Source organism: Martes martes (assembly GCF_963455335.1).
Source record: "Martes martes genome assembly, chromosome: 5".
In the NCBI taxonomy this organism is placed as follows: domain Eukaryota; kingdom Metazoa; phylum Chordata; class Mammalia; order Carnivora; family Mustelidae; genus Martes; species Martes martes.
This window is the reverse complement of record NC_137892.1, coordinates 121,109,705-121,134,128: the sequence shown is the minus strand read 5'-3', so window position 1 is coordinate 121,134,128 and position 24,424 is coordinate 121,109,705.

Below are 24,424 nucleotides of genomic sequence, written 5' to 3'. Positions count from 1 at the left end.
TGGTGGGAATGCAAGCTGATGCAACCACTCTGGAAAACAGCATGGAGGTTCTTCAAAAAGTTGAAAATAGAGCTACCCTATGACCCTGCAATTGCACTACTGGGTATTTACCCTAAAGATACAAACGTAGTGATCCGAAGGGGCACGTGCACCCGAATGTTTATAGCAGCAATGTCTACAATAGCCAAACTATGGAAAGAATGTAGATGTTCATCAACAGATGAATGGATAAAGAAGATGTGGTATATATATATACACAATGGAATACTATGCAGCCATCAAGAGAAATGAAACCTTGCCATTTGCAACGACGTGGATGGAACTAGAGGGTATTATGCTTAGCGAAATAAGTCAATCGGAGAAAGACAACTATCATATGACCTCCGTGATATGAGGAAGTAGAGATGCAACGTGAGGGGTTTGAGGGGTAGGAAAAGAATAAATGAAACAAGATGGGATCGGGAGGGAGACAAACCATAAGTGACTCTCAATCTCACAAAACAAACTGAGGTTGCTGGGGGGAGGGGATCGGGAAAGGGTGGTGGGGTTATGGACATTGGGGAGGGTATGTGCTATGGTGATGCTGTGAAGTGTGTAAACCTGGCGATTCACAGACCTGTACCCCTGGGGCTAAAAATACATTATATGTTTATAAAAAAAAATTAAAAGTAAACAAGGGCCAGAATGGTAGGATCTCAGTGAACTCCATCTCCCTCTAAACAATGAAAAGGTGGGTTAAACAATTAAAATCAATTAGAAGTTTAGAACTTGGCCATTAACCAAAGCCTCAGCCTTAAAACTATCTGAAAATCATCTATCCAAGAGAACTTGGCAATTAACCAAAGCCAAAGCCTCAAAACTATCTGAAAATCATCTATCCAAGAGAAATAACTGACCATCAGCAAAAGAGCAGAGCCTGGGACATTTTAACTATCCCCAACCACTCCTTCCCCAGACCAGTGTCTGGGTAGCCAGGAGCCAGCAGCATGGCAGACAACAAAGAAATTTGTGTTGGGGGCTCCATTAAAAACACAACATATCAAAATGGATAGCGTGCAGCAAAAGCAGTGGTTAGCAGGAAATGCAAAGATGTAAATGTCTATGTTGAAAAAGAAGATCCCAAATCCATGCCCTAAATTTCTACCTTAAGTAGAAAAAGAGCAAACCAAACCCAAAGCAAGTGGAAAAATGGAAAACATAAAGATCATAGCTAAAATAAATCAAATAGAGAATAGAAAAACTAGGTAAAATTAACGGAACCAAAGTTGGCTCTTGGAAAGTATCAACAAAGTTGGCAAATCTTTGGATAGACTGGCTAAGAAGAAAAAGAGAAGAGACTCAAATTACTTAAATCAAGAATGAAAGAGATGCTATTACCACCAACTTCACAGAAATACCAACTTCACTGAAACTATGTGCCAACAAATTAGGTAACTTTAATGCAATGGACAAATTCCTAGAAAGATAAAAATTGTTTGAACTGACCAAAAAGACAGATAATCTGAATAGAACCATAATAAGCAAAGAGATTGAATTAGTTTTTGAACTTTCAACAACAACAACAAAGCCAAGATACAGGGGCACATGGGTGGCTCAGTCAGTTAGCGTCCAACTCTTGGTTTTGACTCAGGTCATGATCTCAAGGTCATGAAATAGAGCCCCAGGTCGGGCTCCATGCTCAGGAAAGAGTATGCTTCTCTCCTTCACTCTCTGCCCTTCCCCTGACTTATCTCTCTCTCTAAATTTAAAAAAATTTTTTTTTAATTTAAAAACAGAATTTATAAAAAGCCAGGACACAGATAGCTTGACTGGTGAATTCTAAAAAACAATTAAAGAATTAATTAATACCAATTCTGCACAATTTTCCAAAAACAGAAGAGGAAAGCATACCTCCTAACTCATTTTACAAAGCCCCTGAGGTAAAATCAGGCAAAGACATTATAAGAAAACTAGAGGCTAGAATCCCTTACAAATGTAGATGTTAAAATCCTCAGCAAAATACCAGCAAACTGAATCCAGTGGCATATAAAAAGTAGTATTCACTATAACCATGTGGGATTTATCTCCAGAATAATCCAAGGTTAGTTTAGCATCTGAAAGTCAATCAATGTAACACACCATATAAATAGAATAAAAGCTCAGCATTACTCATCATCAGGGAAATGCAAATCAAAACCACTGTGAGATGTCACCCTACACCGGTTTAGATGGCTCTTACTCAAAAAAAAAAAAAAAAAAAAAAAAAAAAAAGTTAACAAACATTGGTGAGGATGTGGAGAAATCGGAACCCTTGTGCACTGCCAGCAGGAAGGTAAAACGTGGTAACCCCTGTAGAAAAGAGTACGGATTTTTCTCAAAAAATTTAAAAACAGAACTACCAGACAATCCAGCAATCCCACTTCTGGGTACATATATCCAAAGGAAATGGAAACAGGATCTCAAAAGGTCCCTGCACTCCCACATTCAGTGCCCCAGTACCTACTATAACCACCACATGACAGCCACCTCAGTGTCCATCAACACATGAATACATAAAAAGGAATGGTATACACACAACAGAGTATTATTCAGCCATGAGAAATAAGGAAATCTTACTATTTACAACAGCACGGAGAGACCTTGATGGCATTATGCTAAGTGAAAGAAGTCAGAGAATGACAAATACTGTATCGTATCACTTGTAAGTTGGATCTTAAAAAGCTGAAACAGAAAAGAATGATGGATACCAGGGGCTGGGGGTGGGCAAACTGGGGAGACAGGCCAATGTACACAAACTTGCAGTTAAAGAAGAGTCCGCTCTGGGGATCCAATGTAGAGCATAGTGACTGTACTTAATATTGTATTATATACTTCGAAGTTGCTAGGAGACTAGATCTTAAAAGTCTACCATGAAAAGGAAATAATTATGTGACATGATACTGGTATTAGCTGAAGCTACTGGGATAATCATATTGTCATATATAAATATATCAAACTAACACCTTAAACTTACACAATATTTTATGTCAATTGTATCTCCATTAAAAAAAAGAAAAAACACCTGATGCAACATATTTCCCCAATATTTCTAATACACTCAGTTCTGGAAGTGCCCGCAGAAGGGCTGAAAAATCACAAGGACAATGGACACTGTTTAAATCAGAGCAGGGCTTGTCCCGGTTCTGTCACTAACCAGCCCTGGAGCCTTGGGAAAGTCACCTCTGAGTTCTAAAGCACCCTCCAACCGCAATGTTCAAAAACTAAGTAGAACTATAAATCAGATCATGTCATCCAGCTGGTTGCTCTGGCCTTTAGGTCCTCAATTATTTGGCTTCTGCCTCTCTCAGCCTCATCTTGACCACTGTCCTCTGTGACTTTCCGCTGTTCCTTCAATACACCAAGCCAGTTCCTCCCTAAGACTCTCTGCATTCATAGCTCTCTCTGCCTGGAGGATGGGCCCCCAGCCCTTACCACAACTGGCCCCCTCTCATAATCTAGGTCTCCCCTCTCAATCATCTTCTCAGAATTCACCCCCCACTCACCCATACAAAACATGACCCCATAGTATTCTTGCCACTTACCAGTCTCTGAAATCCTTTTTTTTTTTTTGGGGGGGGGCTTCCTACCAAACTTCTCTACTAAAACACAGATTCAATGAGAGAATGGACATTCTCATACAGTGCCTGACACTCACAGATTTTCAGTAATTATTTGGTGAGGGAATGAATGTTCTTAACTGAGCAGGAACCATAATCACTAAGGAAGAACTCATTTGTCTAATGAATGTATTGACATTAAGCAGGAAGCTGAATCCTGAGGTCACAGGCTGGGTAAGATTTGATCAGGAAGAAGGTGGGAAGGTCACCCTGGCATCCAGGTCTCAGGAAGTAGCAGAAATCATGTTGCTACAAGGGCAAAGAGATGGTAAGGTCCAATCCCAGACTCTGTCCCTTAACCCCGCAACACACACTCCAACACACTCATGTTTGCTCCAAACTCTGCCTCCCCCCAAAAAACAGCTTAGCTGCTAAGCTCCCCAAATCACACCATAATATCCCAGACATGGGGAAAGATCATTCTTTATAATTACTGAGTAGGAGCTTCCATACGGCACCCTGCTGAGAGCAGGGAAGCAAGACGGATCCAAACAGACGGCTTATTAAATTAGCCACTGCATCAACTCAATGAGCACTTCCAAATGGCTTTATTTCTTTTCCCTCTTTTTTTTTCTACCCATGGGTTTTTCACATTTGCTTTCTTCTGTCCACTGTTTAGGATTCCCCCTAGGTGTTCACATCACTGCTTTCCTCCTGCCAGCTGCTATCTTTTATTATTTACCTCCCTAAACTGTCCATACACTGTGGGGAGTGGGGGGAGGTACAGCAAGAGTCATGTAGCAGACTGGACCCAGCGTTTGATGTCAGAAGACCCACATTAAGTCTTGGTTCTTTTGTGTGGTCCTGGGCCAGCTATGAATGACTCTGAGCTGTGCTTTCCTCGTGGGCAGGGTAGGGGGGATGGCACAACAACCTTGCCACCCAGGATTGGGCACAGCTTGGAGGGAAGGACATAATTCAGCCTGTTTTCCAAACTGCCAAAAGGGGAAACAATTGCAAGCTGTCTGGACCGTGTCAGCCCTTCATCTGGGACACGAAATGATCTGAACAAGTGTTAGAACAAGTTCCTCTGCCTCCAGAGTGCTCTGGAGAAATGCTTTCCAGAAGACCTCTTCGTTTTGATTAATGGACGTCCACTTTGTAAACAGATTGGTGAAAGAATGCGCTGGTCTACCTACCAGTCATTCCCACTTCTGTATGAGTCTGGTTAAAGGTATCATTTTCCCAGATGAGCCCCACCTGGAAGAGGGAATGACCCTTCTGTTAGAACAGGTAGAAAGAAAAGGAAGGAAAAGCAGGTAGGAAGGAAAGGTTAGAACCTGGGAATGCTACCAAAGGGAATTTGGGAGGAAGGGCAGAGAGCACCCCTTGGAAGCTATTTGTGTGACCTTAGAGTAAACTTAAATTCTCCAGTCCTCAGGTTCCTCATCTATAAAATGAGGGTAACAGTATCCACCTCAGTGAATTATCCTTAGAATTCAATGAGGTAAAGTGTAGAGCACTTAGTATGAGCCTAGCACAGGAAAACACAATGAAACTTAGCTAACGCAACCATTACTTATTTTTACCCCAACCCCAACCACCAGCTGCCAATAATCAGCACAGGGCCTTCCTAACCTTGTCTGGAAACATTTCCCTCTTTCAAAGCTTCTTTTATATCATTTCTCTATTGCTGTTTAACAAACCACTCCAAAACTTAGTGGTCTAAAGCAACAATAGTTATTGATTTTGTTCACGAATCCATAATTTCAACAGGACCCAGGGGAACGGCTCACCCTACTTCACGGGACAGCAGCTGGAACAGCTCAGGTGGGGACTAAAGGACTTAATTTCAAGATGACTCATTCCTACCAGAACACGGATGCCGGCCTGTGGCAGGGAGCTCAGCCAGGGCTGTGGGGCTCCGTTTGTCTCGGTGAGATGAATCGGCTTCCTGGCAGCATGGTGACCAGGTCGTAAGAATGAGCATCCCGAGAGACACAATGGCATGGCATTTTTGTGACTGAGCCACAGAGATCACATAACATCACGACCTCTGTGGTTGGTCCAGGCAGTCACAAAGACCCACTCAGGTTCAAGGCGAGGGGATATGGACTCTACCTCCTGATGTGAGATTATTAAGATTCAGAAAATCGTATGGGATAGAAAGATCACTGCAGCTTTCTTTGAAAAATACAATCTACCACACCTCCCAGGGGCCACTTCTCCAGAGTCTTCCCTCATTCTCCACCTCAACCCGACATATCCCCTCCCTTAATGTCCAGTGTTCTTGTGGCATTCACATTACCCTGAACTCTCACCACCATCCTTGTTTTTTTTTTTTAAGATTTTATTTATTCATTTGACAGACAGGGATCACAAGTAGGCGGAGAGGCAGGCAGAGAGAGGAAGGGAAGCAGGCTCCCACTGAGCAGAGAGCCCGATGCGGGGCTCGATCCCAAGACCCTGGGATCATGACCTGAGCCGAAGGCAGAGGCTTTAACCCACTGAGCCACCCAGGCGCCCCCATCCTTGTTTTCTTAATATGGACAATAAATGGCACAGAGATGGCGGTACAAAGGAGAATTTTGATGCCTCACAGTTTGTTTGGCTTTGCTGTTACTATTTGGACACCAAACAAGTCTGAAATATAACCTCATTCATTTGGAACCTCAATTTCTTCATCTATAAAATGTAGTAATAATAATTCCACCTCAATGAACTTTCTGAGATTAAACAAGTCAAACTTCATGAGGCACTTACATATGAGTAAGCCTGGCTTCTAATAGACACATTGGCTATTATTCGGATGCCACAAAGTTGGAATCTGCCACAGTTCATACAGAAAGGAGATTTATCTTAACCTAAAACCACCCTTGTTTTATAACCAGTGAAAGAGAGACTATCAAAGGGTAGAGTAGAAAAGGAAAGATATTTTAAATATTTACAGTGCAACAGTCTTAAGCCTTTCACATGAAGGAGATGGGGTTTGTATGGCACCTTCAAAGTGGAATCCGTCTGGGAGGGGTGTGGGGACAGGGTTCCCACAGATGGCAGAGGAGGCATGAGGGAGTCTAGAGAAATGAGCCAGTCTAAAGGGCACGGAGGAGGATCCTCGCAGGGCACGGAGAGCTCTGCTAAGCCCAGCAGGACCGCACAGGGAGACAGACGACGTTCCAGCCATCTCTAGCTCTTAAAATCCCTACTCCTCCATTAGCAGAGGTTCCTTTGATTACCAGGAACGAAGTCTGAGTTTCGCTGTCTTAAATCACAGGAACAGAGTGGAAAGATACGGGAATATCAAGAAGGGCAGGAGGCAGTCTGGCTCCAGGGGCCTGGGCAACAGGGGTGGGGGGGGGGGGGTGAGGGCTTCTTACCTGAGTGCTGCTCCAGGGACGGGCAGATCAGAGGTCTTCCCCTTCCAAACTTTGGACTCGCAGTGCTCTGCCCTGGATTAATCAACTCCAGCCAGGGGAACGGGTCCCACGGCCTGGGAGCGGCTGCTGTTAGCTCCTCTACCTGAAGGTGCAGCTGTGTCAAGTCCAGAGCTAATCACCTATGGATCTATTCAATTCCTCCTGGGGCCCCACCTGACCTCAGCTGAGACCTGATCCACAAAGCCTTGTGAAGGCCAAGCCTTAGCAGCTTTAGCATTTGAATAGAAAACAAAGACGCAAAAAGCTGTGTGAACGAGTGGGGGTGGTCTACAGAAAAGGCCCTCACCAGCTTCCTTCTCCCCCTCCATTGTCACAAAAACCGCCCTGCACTGGCGGGGAGAGGAATTCACCCACCAAAATACGTTTTTTATTCATCTATCAAAGATGTGTGTTTGGTGCTGCAGATAATACCATAGACACGGTTTCATGTCAGACGATAAAATTGGTGGTGAAGGCCCCAACTGGAAATGACAAAGACTAGGTTCAAATTTTTTTACCTCTTCTGTACTGTGTCACTTTGGCCCTGCCTCCTCAAGCTGCAGTGAAATTCGGCTAAAAATTGGGCCCACCTTATAGGTAAGGACAGGTAATTGCAAGGCTCACACAAGATCCCTCTTACACAGAGACCCCCACAAAGTGCCTTTTGTCCAGCGAGCCCTCTGTCTACACGACTATGACGCTTACTACAAAAAAGGACTCCCTTGTCACTTTTACCTGCCAGTGCCAGTGTCCGTGTGATCCAGGACCATAAACATCAGAATCATCTGGGAAAACCTGTTGACAACGCAGCTCCTAGCCTTACCCCCAGATATTCTGATTCCAAAGATCAAGAGAAAGGTCTGAAATCTACATTTTGAGCTGGTCCTCATAATCTAGGTGATTTTGATGCACAATTAGTATAACCAGTGCTTTATGCTAGAAAATGCTCTTTCTTGGAGGCAAGGAAATTGGCAGCTATGAAAAGAAAATGATTCAACTTGAGCTCTCACGGTGAGAGTTATTGGGCATATTAGTCTTACAGCGTGCCAAGCAGATTACCACTAACTTAGTGGCTTCGAACAACACAAATTTATTCTCTCACAATTTCCGTAGGTGGAATGTCGGGGTTGGTGTTTCACTGGACTGAGACTGACGAGTTGGCTGGGCTGCCATCCTTTCCATAGCTCTGCCTCCTCTTTCAGGCTCACATGGTTGTAGGGGGAAAAAAGCAGTTTCTTGCAGCTAGGACAAAGGTCCTCATTTCTTGCTGCTGTTGGCCAGGGGTCACTCTCCCCTCCTGGAGGCAGTCAGTCCCCTGTCCCCACCATGTGGCCCCCCTCCAACTCTGAAGCCAGTGATGGGAGCTTCTTCACATTCAATCTTCCTCATGCTTTGAGTATCTTACTCCATCTCTGACTTCTGGACCTAGATTTAAAGTTCTTGTGTGGTTAATGAGGCCCATTCTTTTGATTAGCTCAAAGTCAACTGATAAGTAACCTTAACCACATCTGCAAAGTCCCTTTGCAAGATTACATGACATAATCATGAGTGGGATAGGCAGTCACAGTCACAGATCATCCACACTCAAGACACAAGTGTAGTGTTAAAGGGGGTCATTCTGGCATTCTTCCTCCCACACTGGGACCATAATCCAAGACTCTGACAAAACACAACTTCATCAGTCATGCTGAAGTCACCAACCCTTCAGATTACAGCAACAGTTTCCTAACTCCTCTCCCTAAACCAGGTGTGTCCCTCTAAATCAAAGAATGTAAGAAAAGCTCATCAGTGTAAGATGTGTTTATAACTGTGAATTCCAGGCCTTCTAAGCATGTAGGTTGTAGATTCCTTGAACAGACACTTCTGTTGGTGAATCTATGTGAAAAAATCAGTGGCCCACTTTTACTCGCCAAAGAGAGCCCGAGTGCAGCAAACACACCTAAGCTGGATCTTACAACGACCATCCCTGCCAAGCATTTGCAAAGTCAAGCCCTCAAACAGAATCAGTAGGACAGACAAAGGAACTCAACCCACTTCACCCTGGCCCTCTATGTACATTATGCCATTTAAGAATCAAAGCAACCGGGGTGCCTGGGTGGCTCAGTGGGTTAAGCCTCTGCCTTCAGCTCAGGTCATGATCCCGGGGTCCTGGGATCGAGCCCCACATTGGGCTCTCTGCTCCACGGGGAGCCTGCTTCCTCCTCTCTCTGCCTGCCTCTGCCTACTTGTGATCTCTGTCAAATAAATAAATAAAATCTTAAAAAAAAAAAAAAGAATCAAAATAACCTTATGAAATAGTCTCATTACCATTTTATAGATAACAAAACTGAAATTTTGGTTATGTAACATGCTCAAGAAAAACACAAGTAGCGAGAGCCAGCATGGATTCAAACCTAGGTAAGGTAATTTCAATTTTATACCACATGGTCTATCCACAGACCCAATACCAATAAATGCTGGGGGGGTACCTGGGTGGCTCAGTCAGTTATGCATCTGACTCTTGATTGCAGCTTGGTCATGATCTCAGGGTTGTGAGATTAAGCCCCACATCAGGCACTGGGCATGAAGCCTGCTTAAGATTCTCTCTCCCTCTCTCCCTCTCCCTCTGTCCCTCCCCTCTCCCCCCAACACTTGTTCTCTCTTTCTCTAAGAAAATAAATAAATATATAAAATAAATGTTGATTCTTTCCCTGTGACTTTGGCCATACAGCGTATTTTAAAAAAAGAAAAAAAAACTCAGGCAGCAAAACAGGACAGTGTCTCTCATGCAGTCTTAAGAAATAATAAAGTGCTACATTTTGTTCTTGCCCTAAGTAAAACTAAATCTCTCCAACAGTGTCAGATGTATTACTAATTACACAATTACATTATGCAGTCATGCTGGTAATAAAATTCTTAGAGTGCTTTCAGCAAATTCAAGTTTGGGGAAAATAATAGCTTGCTTTAAAATTATTTACTAAATTAAGCAATTCTTTACTCAACATTGTTTTTAATAATTCAAGTACAGGATGTTTTATTATGAACGTTTCCCAAAAACAAGTTCAAAAAAAAAATTCTTATTAGTATGCATGTGGTTGCTCCAGTAAAGTATTTTTTAAGAAATATTTAATATTTCTGCTTTGCCGGGGAGTGGAGAGTTTTTCACCCTGTCCATGATTCCTTCAAATGGGATTAAGTTGCCTCTCCTTCCTGCCCCTAAAACTGGCAGAGCCCAGGGGCAAAGGCCACAGTTTCATTTACTTCCTCCAGCATGTGAACACAGATGTTTGCAAATCTTGGGAGGAAGGGGAAAAATTGCCATGATAGAATTTTTACCCCTTTCCAAAGATAACTGTAACATTCCTCATCCCACACTCTGTTTTGCAATATGACTTTGGCACCCCCTCAACAAGAAATAGAACCTAGTTGATCTCCTAGACTAGAAGAATATGGCAGAAGTGAAGGGGGCCCAATTCTAAACGGGCCCAGCAGCTTCTGCTTCCTTCCTCTTGAAACACCCACTCTTGAGATGATCCCTCCCAGAGGCTCACCACCATGCTGTGAGACATCCAAGGCCCACGGAGAGACCGTGTACAGAACTCTGGTTGACAGCCAGCCCAGACCACCAGCCATGTGAGGAGTCCTCTTGGTTCTCCAGTCCACTCAAGCCTCCTGATGCCTGCAGCCCCAACCACCACATGACCACCACTATAGGAGCAGCCCCATGTGAGAAACACCCAGCTGAGCCCCTTCAACAAAAACATGAGAGAGGATCAATTTCTGTTTTAAGCCACTGAACTTTGGGGAGGTTTTTTTATGCAGCAATAGATAACCAGATACCCTCTTGCCGAATTCATCCTATGTATCAACCAAGACAAGGCTTGGCCAACTAAGTGAGTGACTATGTCCCCATGAAGGAACAATTAGAAGTTTGTTTCTGTTCTTTGGGCATCTGATTTCCCATCAGTGAAAAGGAAATACAGAGGTAGAACTAGATCAAGGGCCATAACCTAGAAGTCATCATGGGTAATCACTGGCAAGAGACAATACTTCTAAAAACTGGGGAAACTACACACTTACATGTAATGAGGTCACACTGGCTAACTAAAAACCAAGCTTCCTTGTTTGGGGCTGTAATTAATATGACCAGTCATGTCAACACTGTTTCATTCTGCTAGTAAGAAGCTGGTTAGCACTCATAGATGGCTTTGATAGCTAAAATTGAAATAAAGAATTTAATGTTGCTGAATTCATTTACTCTGTTCAGCACAAAATATTTATCTTTTTGTTTGTTTTAAAATGTGAGCTACCTGGGGCACCTGAGTAGCTCATCAGTTAAGCATCCAAGTCTTTATTTCAACTCAGGTCATGATCTCAGGATTACGAGATCAAGCCCTGCGTTGTGCTCCATGCTGCATGTGAAGCCTACTTAGGATTCTCTCTCTCCCTCTCCCTCTGCCCCTGCCCCTGCCCCTGCCTGATCTCTTTCTCTCTCTTTCTTTAAAAAAATAAAAATATATAACATAATAATATTAATAAAATGTGAGCTTCCTGGCTGAGAAAGGAGTCTTCAAGGATGGAAAAAACAATGACTAAGCACTATCACCAGTAATGATGCTAATAGGTATCATGTATTGACCATTTACCATGGACCAATCCACAAACAATACAAGTGTTACAAGAATTAGTTCATCGATCCTTCAAACAACCCATGAAGTCAGTACTATTACCATCCCCATTTGAGAGAGGAAAAAACTGAGACAAGAGAGAGCAACTATGTGTGTAAAGACACACAACTGGTAAATGGCAGTGCCAGGATTCAAATCCATCAAACTTTAAAGTCTATACTGGCTCCCAAAAAATACATATTTGTGTCAACTCAATTAAAAATTCCCAGAGACTATTCCTTTCACCTCCCTTTCTCTTAGACCATCCATGTCAGGAGGACAGTTGGTGTTTGCATAAGTGTGCAGGTCTTTGTCATGGCATAAAAATGGGACTGACTAGTGTTTCATGGGACTGGTCGGCATCACCCAGGACTGAGTTGTCTCACACTGCTTGGGGGAGGGGGTGGAAGGGTGCAAATTGGTACTAAGCCTTTGGAGACTTGTGTCAACATTTAATAATGCTGGAGATGTGACTATACCATGTCCCAGAAATCCTGTTCCTGGGCATATGCCCCAGAAAAATTCACGCATGTGTAACAAGGTATTTACATGGAGGTTCATCACAGAGTGTTGGTTATAGCAAAGACATAGAAGCAGCTTAAACATCCATCAACGGAAAAATGAAAAAGTAGAATGCATATTATTGTCATTCAAGGGATGACTATACAGCATTTAAAGTGAATCAAGTAGAACTACACGTTTCAATATGGATAAACATCAAAACAATATGAAAGGGAAAAGGCACACTGCAGAATGACACATATTATATGGTCTATTTTTTTTATTTTTTTTATAAACATATAATGTATTATTAGCCCCAGGGGTACAGGTCTGTGAATCGCCAGGGGTTTTTTTTTTAATTTTTTAAATTTTTTATAAACATATAATATATTATTAGCCTATATGGTCTATTTCTATAAAGTTAATCAACAAGTAAACCTTTACATATTGCTCGTACATACATACCTATTTACAAAGAATACAAAAAGCATTATGAGAATATTAAACTGTAGTCATGATCATGGTTGCTCTGGGAATGGAGGGTAATGGGGAAAGGACAACATAAGAAGCTTACAGTTTATTTGAAATATTTTATTTCCAAAACTTGGTGGTAAATATATGGATGTTCATTATATTGTCAGTTCCTTTTGGATGCTTGAAAGATTTCACAATTTTTTTGATTGAGCAGAAACCCAACTTCCACACCATACCCAGCCTTTTGGCCTTGAGAATCCTCTACTTAGTCATTTCTCCACTGCCCCCGCCCTCAAGCCCCTAATCTGAGTCCCTTCCTTTCTTTCAATCAAAAGATGCTATTTCTTTACAGTTTAAAATGTAAACTCAGAGAAAGACAATTATCATATGGTTTCACTCATGTGTGGAATATAAGAAATCGTGCAGAGGATCATAGGGGAAGGGAGGGAAAACTGAATGGGAAGAAATCAAAGAGGGAGACAAACTATGAGAGCCTCTTGACTCTAGGAAACAAACTGAGGGTTGTGGAAGGGGAGGTGGAGGGGTGAGATAGGGTAACTGGGTGATGGGCATTAAGGAGGACATGTGATGTGATGGGCACTGGGTGTTATACGCAACTGATGAATTATTGAATACTACCATCTAAAATAATGATGTACTATACATTGGCTAATTGAATTTAATTTTAAAAAACAAATAAAAACTTTAAAAAATAAAAAAGAAAAGAAAATGCAAACAATACAGAGATGGTCTGCGTTTTAAAAGGAGCCTGAAATAGGAAGGGTTTTCGAGACCTAAAGATGTAACCTTACAATGCGAATGAAATGATTCTCCTTGAAATGATATTCAATCATTCTGCAAATACTTACTGAGTACCTACTAAGTGCCAGGAAATCAGTGGCTGCCACATTGCGCACCTCCAAGAGAAGGTAGTGTGGATCTGAAGTAGTGTTCTGCAGGCCATCAAGTTCTGGGGGATACCACAGTGACAAGGCATAAAAGGGCTATGCTCCGGCACCTGGGTGGCTCAGTGGGTTGGGCCGTTGCCTTCGGCTGGGGTCGTGGTCTCAGGATCCTGGGATCGAGTCCCGCATCGGGCTCTCTGCTCGGCGGGGAGCCTATTTCCCTCTCTGTCTACTTGTGATCTCTCTCTGTCAAATAAATAAATAAAATCTTTTAAAAAAAAAGGGGGGGGGCTATGCTCACATAGGGTGACCAATCCCATGCTTGGCACACCCTCGCTGGGTACCCAGTATTATCATTAATCACCCACTCTACAAAGAAAGGATCTGCCCCTCTAAGGAAGGACTCGACTTGACCAGGCAAACAGCTCTGGCAAAAGTAGGCTGGGGAGATGGGGAAACAAAGGCAAGAGAAATGCCCAGGAGGCTGCAGCCTCACTCCAGCTCTGCCATCCACATACTGGGTGAGCTTGGACAATCATTTCCCCCTCTCTGGGCCTCCACTTGATCACTAGGTTCTAAGAGAACAGTGTTCTGGCTTTTATCAATAACAAATATCACCAACAGGTGGTTTTACAATCCTGAGTTACATACACAACATAACCTGACTGTCACTAGGTAGTCTGCCTGAACAGAGGCCCTAGAAAGCAATAGAACAGGTTATGGTCATCTGTAACTTATGTGTCCTCCATCAGTTCCCCCATTTTCCTGGGAGCTGTACCCTGGTTTTCCTGCTGGAAACCATATTCTCCACCACTCTCTGCCAATAGGCTTTGGAGAGAGCTGCACCCCTAACTCCATGTGTAGATCATAGAACCCATACCCCCAAACCAATGAGACCATCTTATTTCCCCTCCACACAGTTATGGGTTCCAAGCAGAGCAAATGAAAGAAACCACCTTTTGCTGGGAATGCTGACAGATACGTGCCCTTCCCTACTGGGTATAAAGCTAAGAATATGGTAGGTCTTAATTTTCTGCTCTCATCTTGGAGCCTGAATGCCAGCTTATGCAACAGAAAATGGAGCCAAGAGATGCAAAAAAATAATAATAATAAATTGGTTCCCAATGACATTATTTAAGCCCCAATATCAGACTGTCCCTGGAGCCATCTCTATTCCTGAACTTTAAATGTCCTAAGCCTCTAAATTTTTTTTTAGTTACTTGAGATGAGTTTTCTGTCACTTACAATGCAAAGAATCCTGAATGACACACTGTCCCACAGAGGAAGTTCACCAAGCCTCCCTTTGATTACCTTCAGCTGCAGGCACCATGCTACCTTTCTTCCAAGCTTATTTTTTCCAAGCCACTCCAAGGGAAACATCAAGGGACAGCTGAGAGAAGAGAGGAAATGACAGATGTGAAGAGTGGGACCATCCACAGCTGCAGGGCTGGCTGACATTTATGGGAAGTGTTAAATCACTAGGGTCTTCCAGGTTGTTTAATATCATATATTGATTTGCTTTTGCTTCCCTGAAGGGAAGAAGGGTTTGACTAACAGCCAGTGTTCCCATGAGAGCAAGTGCCAGAAGGGTTTTACCGAACACAGAAGAATGGAAAATCAGAAAAGAAAAGAAAAAGGGAAGAATGATGGGCTGTGAAATTGGAAAATAATATGTACTTCACTAGGGCTGACATGGCCCTGAACAAGCAGGTAAGGAAGGTGGAATTTATCTTGGACATCTTGCCACTTCCTCTAATAGCATCTGTAACCTCTTTCCTACCTCACTGCTCATCTCCCCTCAGGGGCGCCATCTTGATTCTTCTGGAAAACAAGGCTCTTTAGAGTTGTTCCTAAGTATTTTTCATTCAGCCCTTGGTCCATTCACAACCTCTCATCTGTCTAATAAGGATTTGTGAGGTGTCCATCATACGCCAGATTAATCTTTTTATTGTTATTGTTTTTCTTCCTTTTAGAACACAATTTGAATTCATAATTAAATTTGTAAGTATGATTTAAATTGCTAATCCCTTCTGTTTCTGAGAGCATCTGGTCTTCACAGCGTCCCCAGGTGGTAAGCACAAAAGAGACTGTTTTGCCAGACATCAAGGGAGAACCAGAATGTCTGCTGTGTCTGCACACCTAGTCCAGTGCCCAGCATAGACCAGGGACCCAGTCAGCAGTTCACAAATGAATCACAGTTAACATCCTTTTCACAGAATAGGAAACAGAAAAATTCAAAGAAGAGACACACCAGCCCAAGTGAAAGCCAAGTGGATTTGAACCCTGGATTTTTAACACTCCCTTAAGCCCAGTACTGTATACTCCTCTGTCCCAACTCATCCTACCAGCACTCCATTGCATGGTAGCCTGCCTGGCTGAAGTTTTGCAGAGTCAGAAGTTTGACCACCCAGCCCTGTCTCTAGTCTTCTCTCTTTCTTCCACCCCAGCTGCAGAGGAGGTAGCATGCCACACAGAAGACATGCACAATGTCCTCTGTCAGACATATGCCTGATGGACACCACACCGCAGAGCAAAATGAAAGGGGCTGACAAAGGAGATTTCCTCATACATCCACTGCCTGGGTTCTTTTGAGCCACTCAGATCTAATTTTCTGAATGCTATCAAGGTCATCGTCATCATCACTGATGTTTTCTGAGCATTGACTCTGGATCAGGCCCTGTCCTGACCCATCTCATGTGTATGACCTCCTTTCATAGGCTATGTTAAAGTGATGAATAAGAATGAATTATCCCCTTTTAGCCAATAAGAGAAGCAAGGCTCAGAGATAGCAAGGCTCAGAGTTGCTTATTGGCAGACAATGGGTATGAATTCAAGTCTCTCTTATGCTCCCTGCCCCCACAAGGGCCTGAACTAATCAATAGGCAATAAAACAAACAAACAAAAGACATTGGATTGTGCAACACAGGCAGCCCTTCACTTCTCTCCTGCTTCATTCATTTTGCTCTGCAACAAACTTGCTGTGTGACTTTGGGCAAGTCATTTAGTCTCTCTGGGCTTGGATCTCTACATCTGTACAAGCGAGGAGTTGAACTAGAGCTGTCTGGTCTCAAAGTGTCCTTCCAGCTCTGACATGTTTTCAGATTCCTTTCTCCCTATTCAAATGCCACCTCTAGCTTTTGGGAATGAAGAATGTCGTGGTAAAAATGAAAAATACCTAGCATTGCTTCTTTGTGGGAATCCTTAAATGAGATTGAAGCATGTTGTTGTAGGAAATCACAAAATCCTAGAGAGTCAAGAGAACATTCGAGTTATAAATTAATTATAAAAAATCTAATAGCTATCATTTATGGGGACATTTTGCTGAATATTCTATATATTCCACTGAGCTCTTGAACAACCCTATAAGATCTGTGCTCATATTATCCACGTTGTACAGAGGAAGAAATGGAGACACAGAGTGGTTAAGTAACCTTCTTGAAGTTACACAGCTATCAAGTATTGGAATTCAACTGGGCCTTACTCCAAAGTGTCTCTCAGAAATCTCAGATCTCATCTACTCCACGGAGCAGAAATTGTCTTTGAAAATCCCAATTAACAGGCTCTCCCTGAAGACATGCAAGAGTGAGAAATCTCTTAGAAGTAGAGATCACAGGCTAACAAAAGTGGGACCTATAGCCTTAGGTCCCACTTAAAGAGAGGAGAGATATGTGTGACTCTTTCAAAGTGGTCCACCAAAAACAAAGGAAGTCTGCATTCCTCTTGGTGATGTATCCTCTTATAGCAAAAACGGTGCTAAAAACAAAACAAAACAAAAATGGAAAACAGGAACACCTGGGTGGCGCAGTCAGTTGAACATCTGACTCTTGGTTTCAGCTCAGGTCATGATCTCAGTGTAGTGAACTCAAGCCCCAAGTCAGGCTCCTTGCTTGGTGCAGAGTCCGCTTAGAGTTTCTCTCTCTCCCTCTGCACCCCCCACCTCAAATAAATAAATAAATACCTTAAAAAAGATTATTTGAGAGATGGAGAAAGAGAGCACAAGCAGGGGCATGGACAGAGGGAGAGGGAGCAGCAGACTTCCTGCTGAGTAGGGAGCCTGACTCAGGGCTTGATCCCAGAACCCTGAGCTCAGGACCTGAGCCAAAGGCAGACGTGCTCCATCCATGGAGCACATGATATCTGAGGTTCTTCTGTTCTGATGGTTCATCATTTCTCTTCTTTTGCGTCCATATTAGGAGTGCATTCAGTCAAGCTTTCTAAAGATCTTCTGACAAAGTATTCCAAGTGGAGACAAATGGAATAAAGATATATAGAAATGCATAATGAAGGAGTCACTGGTTTTAGACTTACCAAGTCAGCCCTATAAAACCAGTTAAATCATATTTCCCATCTTTGGTAGCCTTGAGATTACCTGCCATATTTTTCAATAAACCTCCCTTTTGAGTTAACTGCTGTTGCTTGCAACCAAATTAACTCTGCTTCTAACTTAAAATAGTCACCACTTACTGAGTACTTATGGGTACCAGCATTGTGCTCAGAGCTCGATCTAATTATTTTTAGTCTCCATCGTCATCCTAGGAAATAGGTATTATTACCCCCATTCCACACGTGGTGAAATTGAGATTCAGAGAGAATTTGGTTCATTTTTACATAACCACAAAGCCTGTGTTTCTAACTGTACATTTGCTAAACAGCTTCCGAATTATATCCTGGTAATTTTCATCTTTAAGAGATGTAAGACCAACTGGTCCTGCAAAACATGCCATGTTTATTCTGCAACCTCATGTGCCTCTTGGGCACAGCACCATATATTCCTGAGGATGCACAGATGCCAGCTGGAAAATCAAATAGGTCCATCACAATTATTCATGAAGGGCTATTCTGACATGTTTTCAGACAGCATTTAGGATAGTGTTCTGGAACACCCAGCTCCCCCCAGGCTGTTGACTGGGCCACCTACTCCCTCTCCGCAGCCCACACCTGGCTGTGGCAATGAGACTGCACTCACTGCAGAACAATCTCCTGGCCTTTGAGTCCTTTACTCCTGCCTTATTTCTTGGAAAGCTTTCCATCTTCCAAAAAGGCAACCAAAAGTATTTCATATGCTTATTTATTTGGGGACAACTTCTGAGTAATAGTAATATTTAATTCCTTCTTCCATTTTTTAATCAAGAGTTTGATTTTAAGACATCAAATTGGCAAGTTGAGCAATAATAATGGGCCCAAGAGTGAAGAAATAGTATGCTATTAAGAAGTGCCTTCAAATTAATCTGAGGATATTTCCAACATGGAAATGCACCTCTTAACACCCTTATCTTTTTGGACCCATGCACCTGGCTGTGGAACAGATTTACACTTGCAAATTTTAAGCTCTAACAGAGTAATATTTCTGCTTCAACCAAGCTTCAAGCTGTTCTTTAAAAGAAGAAAAGAAAGAAAAAGAAAAGAAAAGACTTTGTTGTATTTGGCATTGAGATTTGTTCAGGGCAAAGAGGTGGCATTTGCAGGGATGGAGGAAGAAAAAAATATTTAAAGACCAGCGTAAGAAACTGGAAGAGTTTATCATTTGTGGGACTTCAGAACAGAACTAGTGGGAAGAAAGACTTTTCTATTTCTGCAAATCTAGTCTGTTTTTATTGTTTTGTTTGGTAGAGCTGAGTTTAGGTTTGACCAAAAATGTCTGCAAGTTCCCTCCAGGTGAGAGGAGGGATTCATAATAAGACCTACAAGAATAATTACAGCTGTTTATTAAAGATGTGCCATATGCTGGGCACTGTGTTAAACTTTCTTTGTATTATTTCACTTAGCTTTAATCTCCCCCAGCAACCCAGGAGGGAAGTCCTATTATGACTGTTTTACAAATGATGAAAATGAGAAACTGATAGACTCAAAAAGTTGCTCGAAGTCACATAGGCAGTAAGTGGCAGAGCTGGGGCATTCTGAGCTCAGAGGTTGGCCTACCAGCAGCTTTGTCATGCTACCACTGTGGGAAAAGCCCCAGGTCCCCAAAGCTACAGTCCTGACCAAGGTCACCTTTGCCAGCACTAGAAAGGTGATCTTCCAACAACCCAAAAACACATAATCAAGTCAAAAAATGGGTATAAGACATGACCAGACACTTCTCCAAAGAAGACATATGAATCGTTAACAGACACATAAAAAAATGTTCAACATCATTAGCCATCAGGGAAATTCAAATCAAAACCATATTGAGATACCACCTTATACCAGTTAGAATGGCAAAAATTAACAAGGAAACAACAAATGTTGGAGAGGATGTAGAGAAAGGGGAACCCTCCTACACTGTTGGTGGGAATGCAAGTTGGTGCAACCACTTTGGAAAGCAGTGTGGAGGTCCCTCAAAAAGTAGAGCTACCCTATGACCCAGTCTTTGCACTACTGGGTATTTACCCCAAAGATACAGATGTAGTGAAAAGAAGGGGCACATGCACCCCAATTTTCTTAGCAGCAATGTCCACAATAGCTAAACTGTGGAAGGAGCCAAGATGCCTTTCAACAGGCGAAGGGATAAAGAAGATGTGGTCCATATATTCAATGGAGTATTACTCAGCCATCAGAAAGGATGAGTATCCACCATTTGCATTGACATGGATGGAACTGGAAGGGATTATGCTAAGTGAAATAAGTCAAACAGAGAAAGCAATTATCATATGGTTTCACTTATATGTGGAACATAAGGAATAGCATGGAGGACATTAGGAGAAGGAAGGGAAAAATGAAGGGAGGCGGAATCATAGGAGATGAACCATGAGGACTATGAACTTCAGGAAACAAACTGAGGGCTTCAGGGGGGAGGAGAGGTGGGATGGTTTAGCCTGGTGATGGGTATTAAGGAGGGCACGTACTGCAAAAAGCGCTGGGTGTTATATGCAAACAATGAATCATGAAACACTACATAGAAAGAAAGAGAGAGAGAGAGAGAAAGGGAGAAAGAAAGAGGAAGAGAAGGGAAGGGAAGAGGAAAGGAAAGGAAAGGAAAGGAAAGGAAAGGAAAGGAGACAAATGTGACCCTGGGCTCCAGGGTGAGGCACACCTGTTCTATAGTATTCTCTATTCTTCCAAGGACACCACACTTGGGGTCTTTTGAAGCTCCAAGAGACCTGAAAGACAATCAACTCTCTTTCCCCACTTCATTTTACCATGAGGTCACTGAGGGTCAGAAGCAAAAGCAGTGTCTCCAGAATCATCCTTTCCTCACTTCCATATCTCTGCTGCCTAGTCCAACACCCTTTACCACCTGGGACTACCTATCATAGCACATCTACATCCCATAGAACTTCTTTTACACCCATTCCCTCAGCAAAATTCATCTGCCAGCATCCCAACACCACAGATTTCTGCTAGTTGACCGCTGTTATGTTGAGAAACTGAAAGACTCTTAGACTGTCAGAATAGGAAAGTCTCAAACATATAATCTTACCCATCCCCCCTCCCCATTTTAAAGATGGGAAACAGTGTCCCAGAGAAGAAAAGGAACTGATAGTGACCATGAACTTCAAGGAGCATGAAGGATTGGAGTACAGGAAGAAAGGCTATCAGGACCTCTCGTATTAATTTTTGTATTGAAACTGAGAAAGAAATTAAGTTTTACTACTACATAATATGCAGGCCAGCACTGGTTCTCTTGGTCTGAGGTGAGGACTCCAACAGGTTCTGAAAGGACTTACACAGCTCAGAGGAGTCAAAGTGGTCTTCTCTTGTTTTCTTAGGTTTAGGGTGTTACAGTGTACTGAAATTTAGATGTTCCACCATATTACTAAGGTTGTTAACTGATAAAAGAAATAAGAATAAGACTGCTGAATTGTGCAATGTTTATACTCCTTATAATGAGGTAGGAAGTAATCATGAAAATCTTTAGGACTCCATTGAGATTAGCTGATTATTTTACAGGAAAATACTGAACAGTTGTTGAAATTAAAGTTATAACAAAAAAAAAAAAAGAAGAAGAAGAAAGAGGAGGAGGAGAGGGAGGAGGAGGAGAAGGAAAGGAAAGGAAAAGGAAATTAAAATTAAGCTACTTATTTTTATTTAGTTTAAAAAAATAACTTTTGCTATGGTGAAAACATTTTGAAAACAGATGTTGGAAATGTTGCCCCATTTCATATGTCCTGAATAAAAACTTTTTTTCTTAACCTGTTTAAAGGTCCTCCAAATGAGTAATTTCAGCATTTTAATCCAGTTTTTTTTTAAAGATTTTATTTATTTGACAGAGAGAAATCAGAGCTAGGCAGAGAGGCAGGCAGAGAGAGGGGGAAGCAGGCTCATGCGGGACTCGATCCCAGGAACCTGAGATCATGACCTGAGCCGAAGGCAGAGGCTTAAACCACTGAGCCACCCAGGCGCCCCTTAACCCAGTTTTTAAAAAGTAAATCAATTAACTGAAATCTAAGAAGATAGAAATTCGCTAGCTAAATTTCAGCCAAAACCTTTAAGTAGTGGATAGAATTTTAGAATGAACATCATGATTTACAAAGTACATCCAATTAAACCCTTTGTTGAACCAACATATCTCTGTGCAGTCTATTTTTTATTTTGACTGTAAAAATTGAGTGTCAAAATGAACTTAATTTGGATAAGAGTTCATAAGAATCAAAGTTTTAAATCAAGATTTTTTAAAAAAGCATGCTGAAGCATAGTTCAACCACAATGATCCCCCTAAAATATTAACAATAACTATTTTACATGCTATATTAATATTTAACTGAGAGAAAGAAGATTTTGCTTTTATTTTAAAATGTCACTTCCATTCTCGTGCTTTAAAATTTTCTATTTGTTTCACATTTTATAATGTACCAAAAATCTTGTATACTAGTAGTTGAGTGTAATTTTAGAATAAATGTGTATATATTTAGGGTGGGAGAACAACAACATGAAACTGGTCCAGAAAGTTTGGGAGCTTCTGGTCTAAAGGCTCACAACTGGGGATGTGGAAACCCAGGGCCCAAAAGCGCTCCTGGCCTCCGGTCATCTTTGCCAGAGTCCCTGCACTTCAGCTTCAGATGCCAAGTTCCTGCCGTGGCAGCAGGCAGATAAGAATAATTCAGCCATTTGAGTTCCAGAATCCAGAGAAAACCCCAAGGGTCACCCTCCAGCCCTATCTCAAGCCTAACAGGCTACCAGCTCAAAGAAAAGCCTCACAGAGTTTAAAATTTTGTGCTGAGCTGGTATCCAGTCATGTTAATCCTCTCCATGAAAAATCTTCAGAATTTCCTTCCTGCCCAAACTTTATAGTCCATGCACATTTCACCATTTTCCACTGCTTTTCTCTTACCACATATGGAATAATTCTTACAAGAGGAAATTGGTTAAAGACTTTAAGGGTATGTCAGACCAGTGGAAGTATAGGCAGCCATTAAAACAATGAGGAATGTCTATATCATCAATAATCTATATCATCAATAATTATTGATATGATGAATTATGTCCATGATATATTATGGAGCAAAAAATCATATGTACAGAATATGTACAAAACATATGTGCAGAATAGCTCTCCTCAAAACACGCACACACACACACACACACACACTTCTTCTTTTTTTTTTTTTTCCCCACACACACACTTCTAAATATACTTATCTCTGAGTGATAGGTTAGGGAGGATTTATTTTTCCTATTGCTCATCTGGTTTGTTTGTTTTTTTTCTGTTACAAACTTACATCACTCTGTGTTAAAAAAAAAAAAAAGCCTCTATTAACCCCACTGATCCAAACAGACATTGCCACTAAGCAGTTGCTAGTAAGGGTTTTACTTGCAACGGTAAGAATGACAAAATCTACCTCTTACCATAAGATGGTGGTTTTGTTTTAAAAGCCCTTTTTAGTCCATTAACTCCTTCAATCTTTACAACACAGTGATATTCCCAAAGCAGTATCTGAAATTATCTCTTTCCTACTCAAACCCTTTCTTAGTCTTTCTACTATTCCAGAGGAAAAAAAAATCCAATATGTATGACATTCAGATGTTTTGTAATCTGGCCTTATCCTACCACTTGAGTTTTATTTCCTTCTGCTTCTCACCACCATATGTATTCCAGCCACCCAGGTTCTGAATTCATCATATACTTTCCTGATTCTTTTTTTTTTAAGATTTTATTTATTTATTTGACAGATAGAGATCACAAGTAGGCAGAGAGGCAGGCAGAGAGAGAGAGAGGAGGAAGCAGGCTCCCTGCTGAGCAGCAGAGAGCCCAATGTGGGGCTCGATCCCAGGACTCCGGGACCATGACCCAAGCTGAAGGCAGAGGCTTTAGCCCACTGAGCCACCCAGGTGCCCTTTTTCCTGATTCTTTTTATGCTTTTCTTTCTAAAATGTCTTTCTGTGTTATGCTTTATAAATTCTCATCAGTTCTTTAAAAACTCAGTGTTTCTCTATTGATAAATAATTACTCAGGCATTCTATTGACTCTATCATATCTATTGACTCTATACTTTCCTGAGGGAACAGCAAATCCTTCAAGTACAAGGGCCCTGTTTATTCAATTCTGAATTCCTAACAACAAGCACAATTTCTGGCACACAGCGGGTACTCAATAACTAGGAGCTGCCCTGAGGAAAAGAAAAGTGACCCTGCACAAAAAAAATATAGAAAAAAAGTTAGATTAAAGTAGTATTCCCAAGAGACCCGGCCAGGCTTGATAAGGGAAATCTTAGTGTGTGGTTCTACAGTTAATGCCAAGACAGACCTGAGCTGGGGAAAAAAAAAATCTGGCAGGTGCTGTTTGAGCCATTCCATCCAATCAGGACACTTAAAGGTCTCAACTTCTCAGGGAATCTCTGCCCTCTCATTACGAGTCAGAAATTGGATCCACTCCATCCATGAAGTTTGGGGAAGCCAAACAGTTGGTGGGAGCTTTCCATGGTGCTGAAGTTGTTCAACTGTCATCCACCCATTTCCCTTAACTCCTTTAAAGGAATTATTGGTGTCCT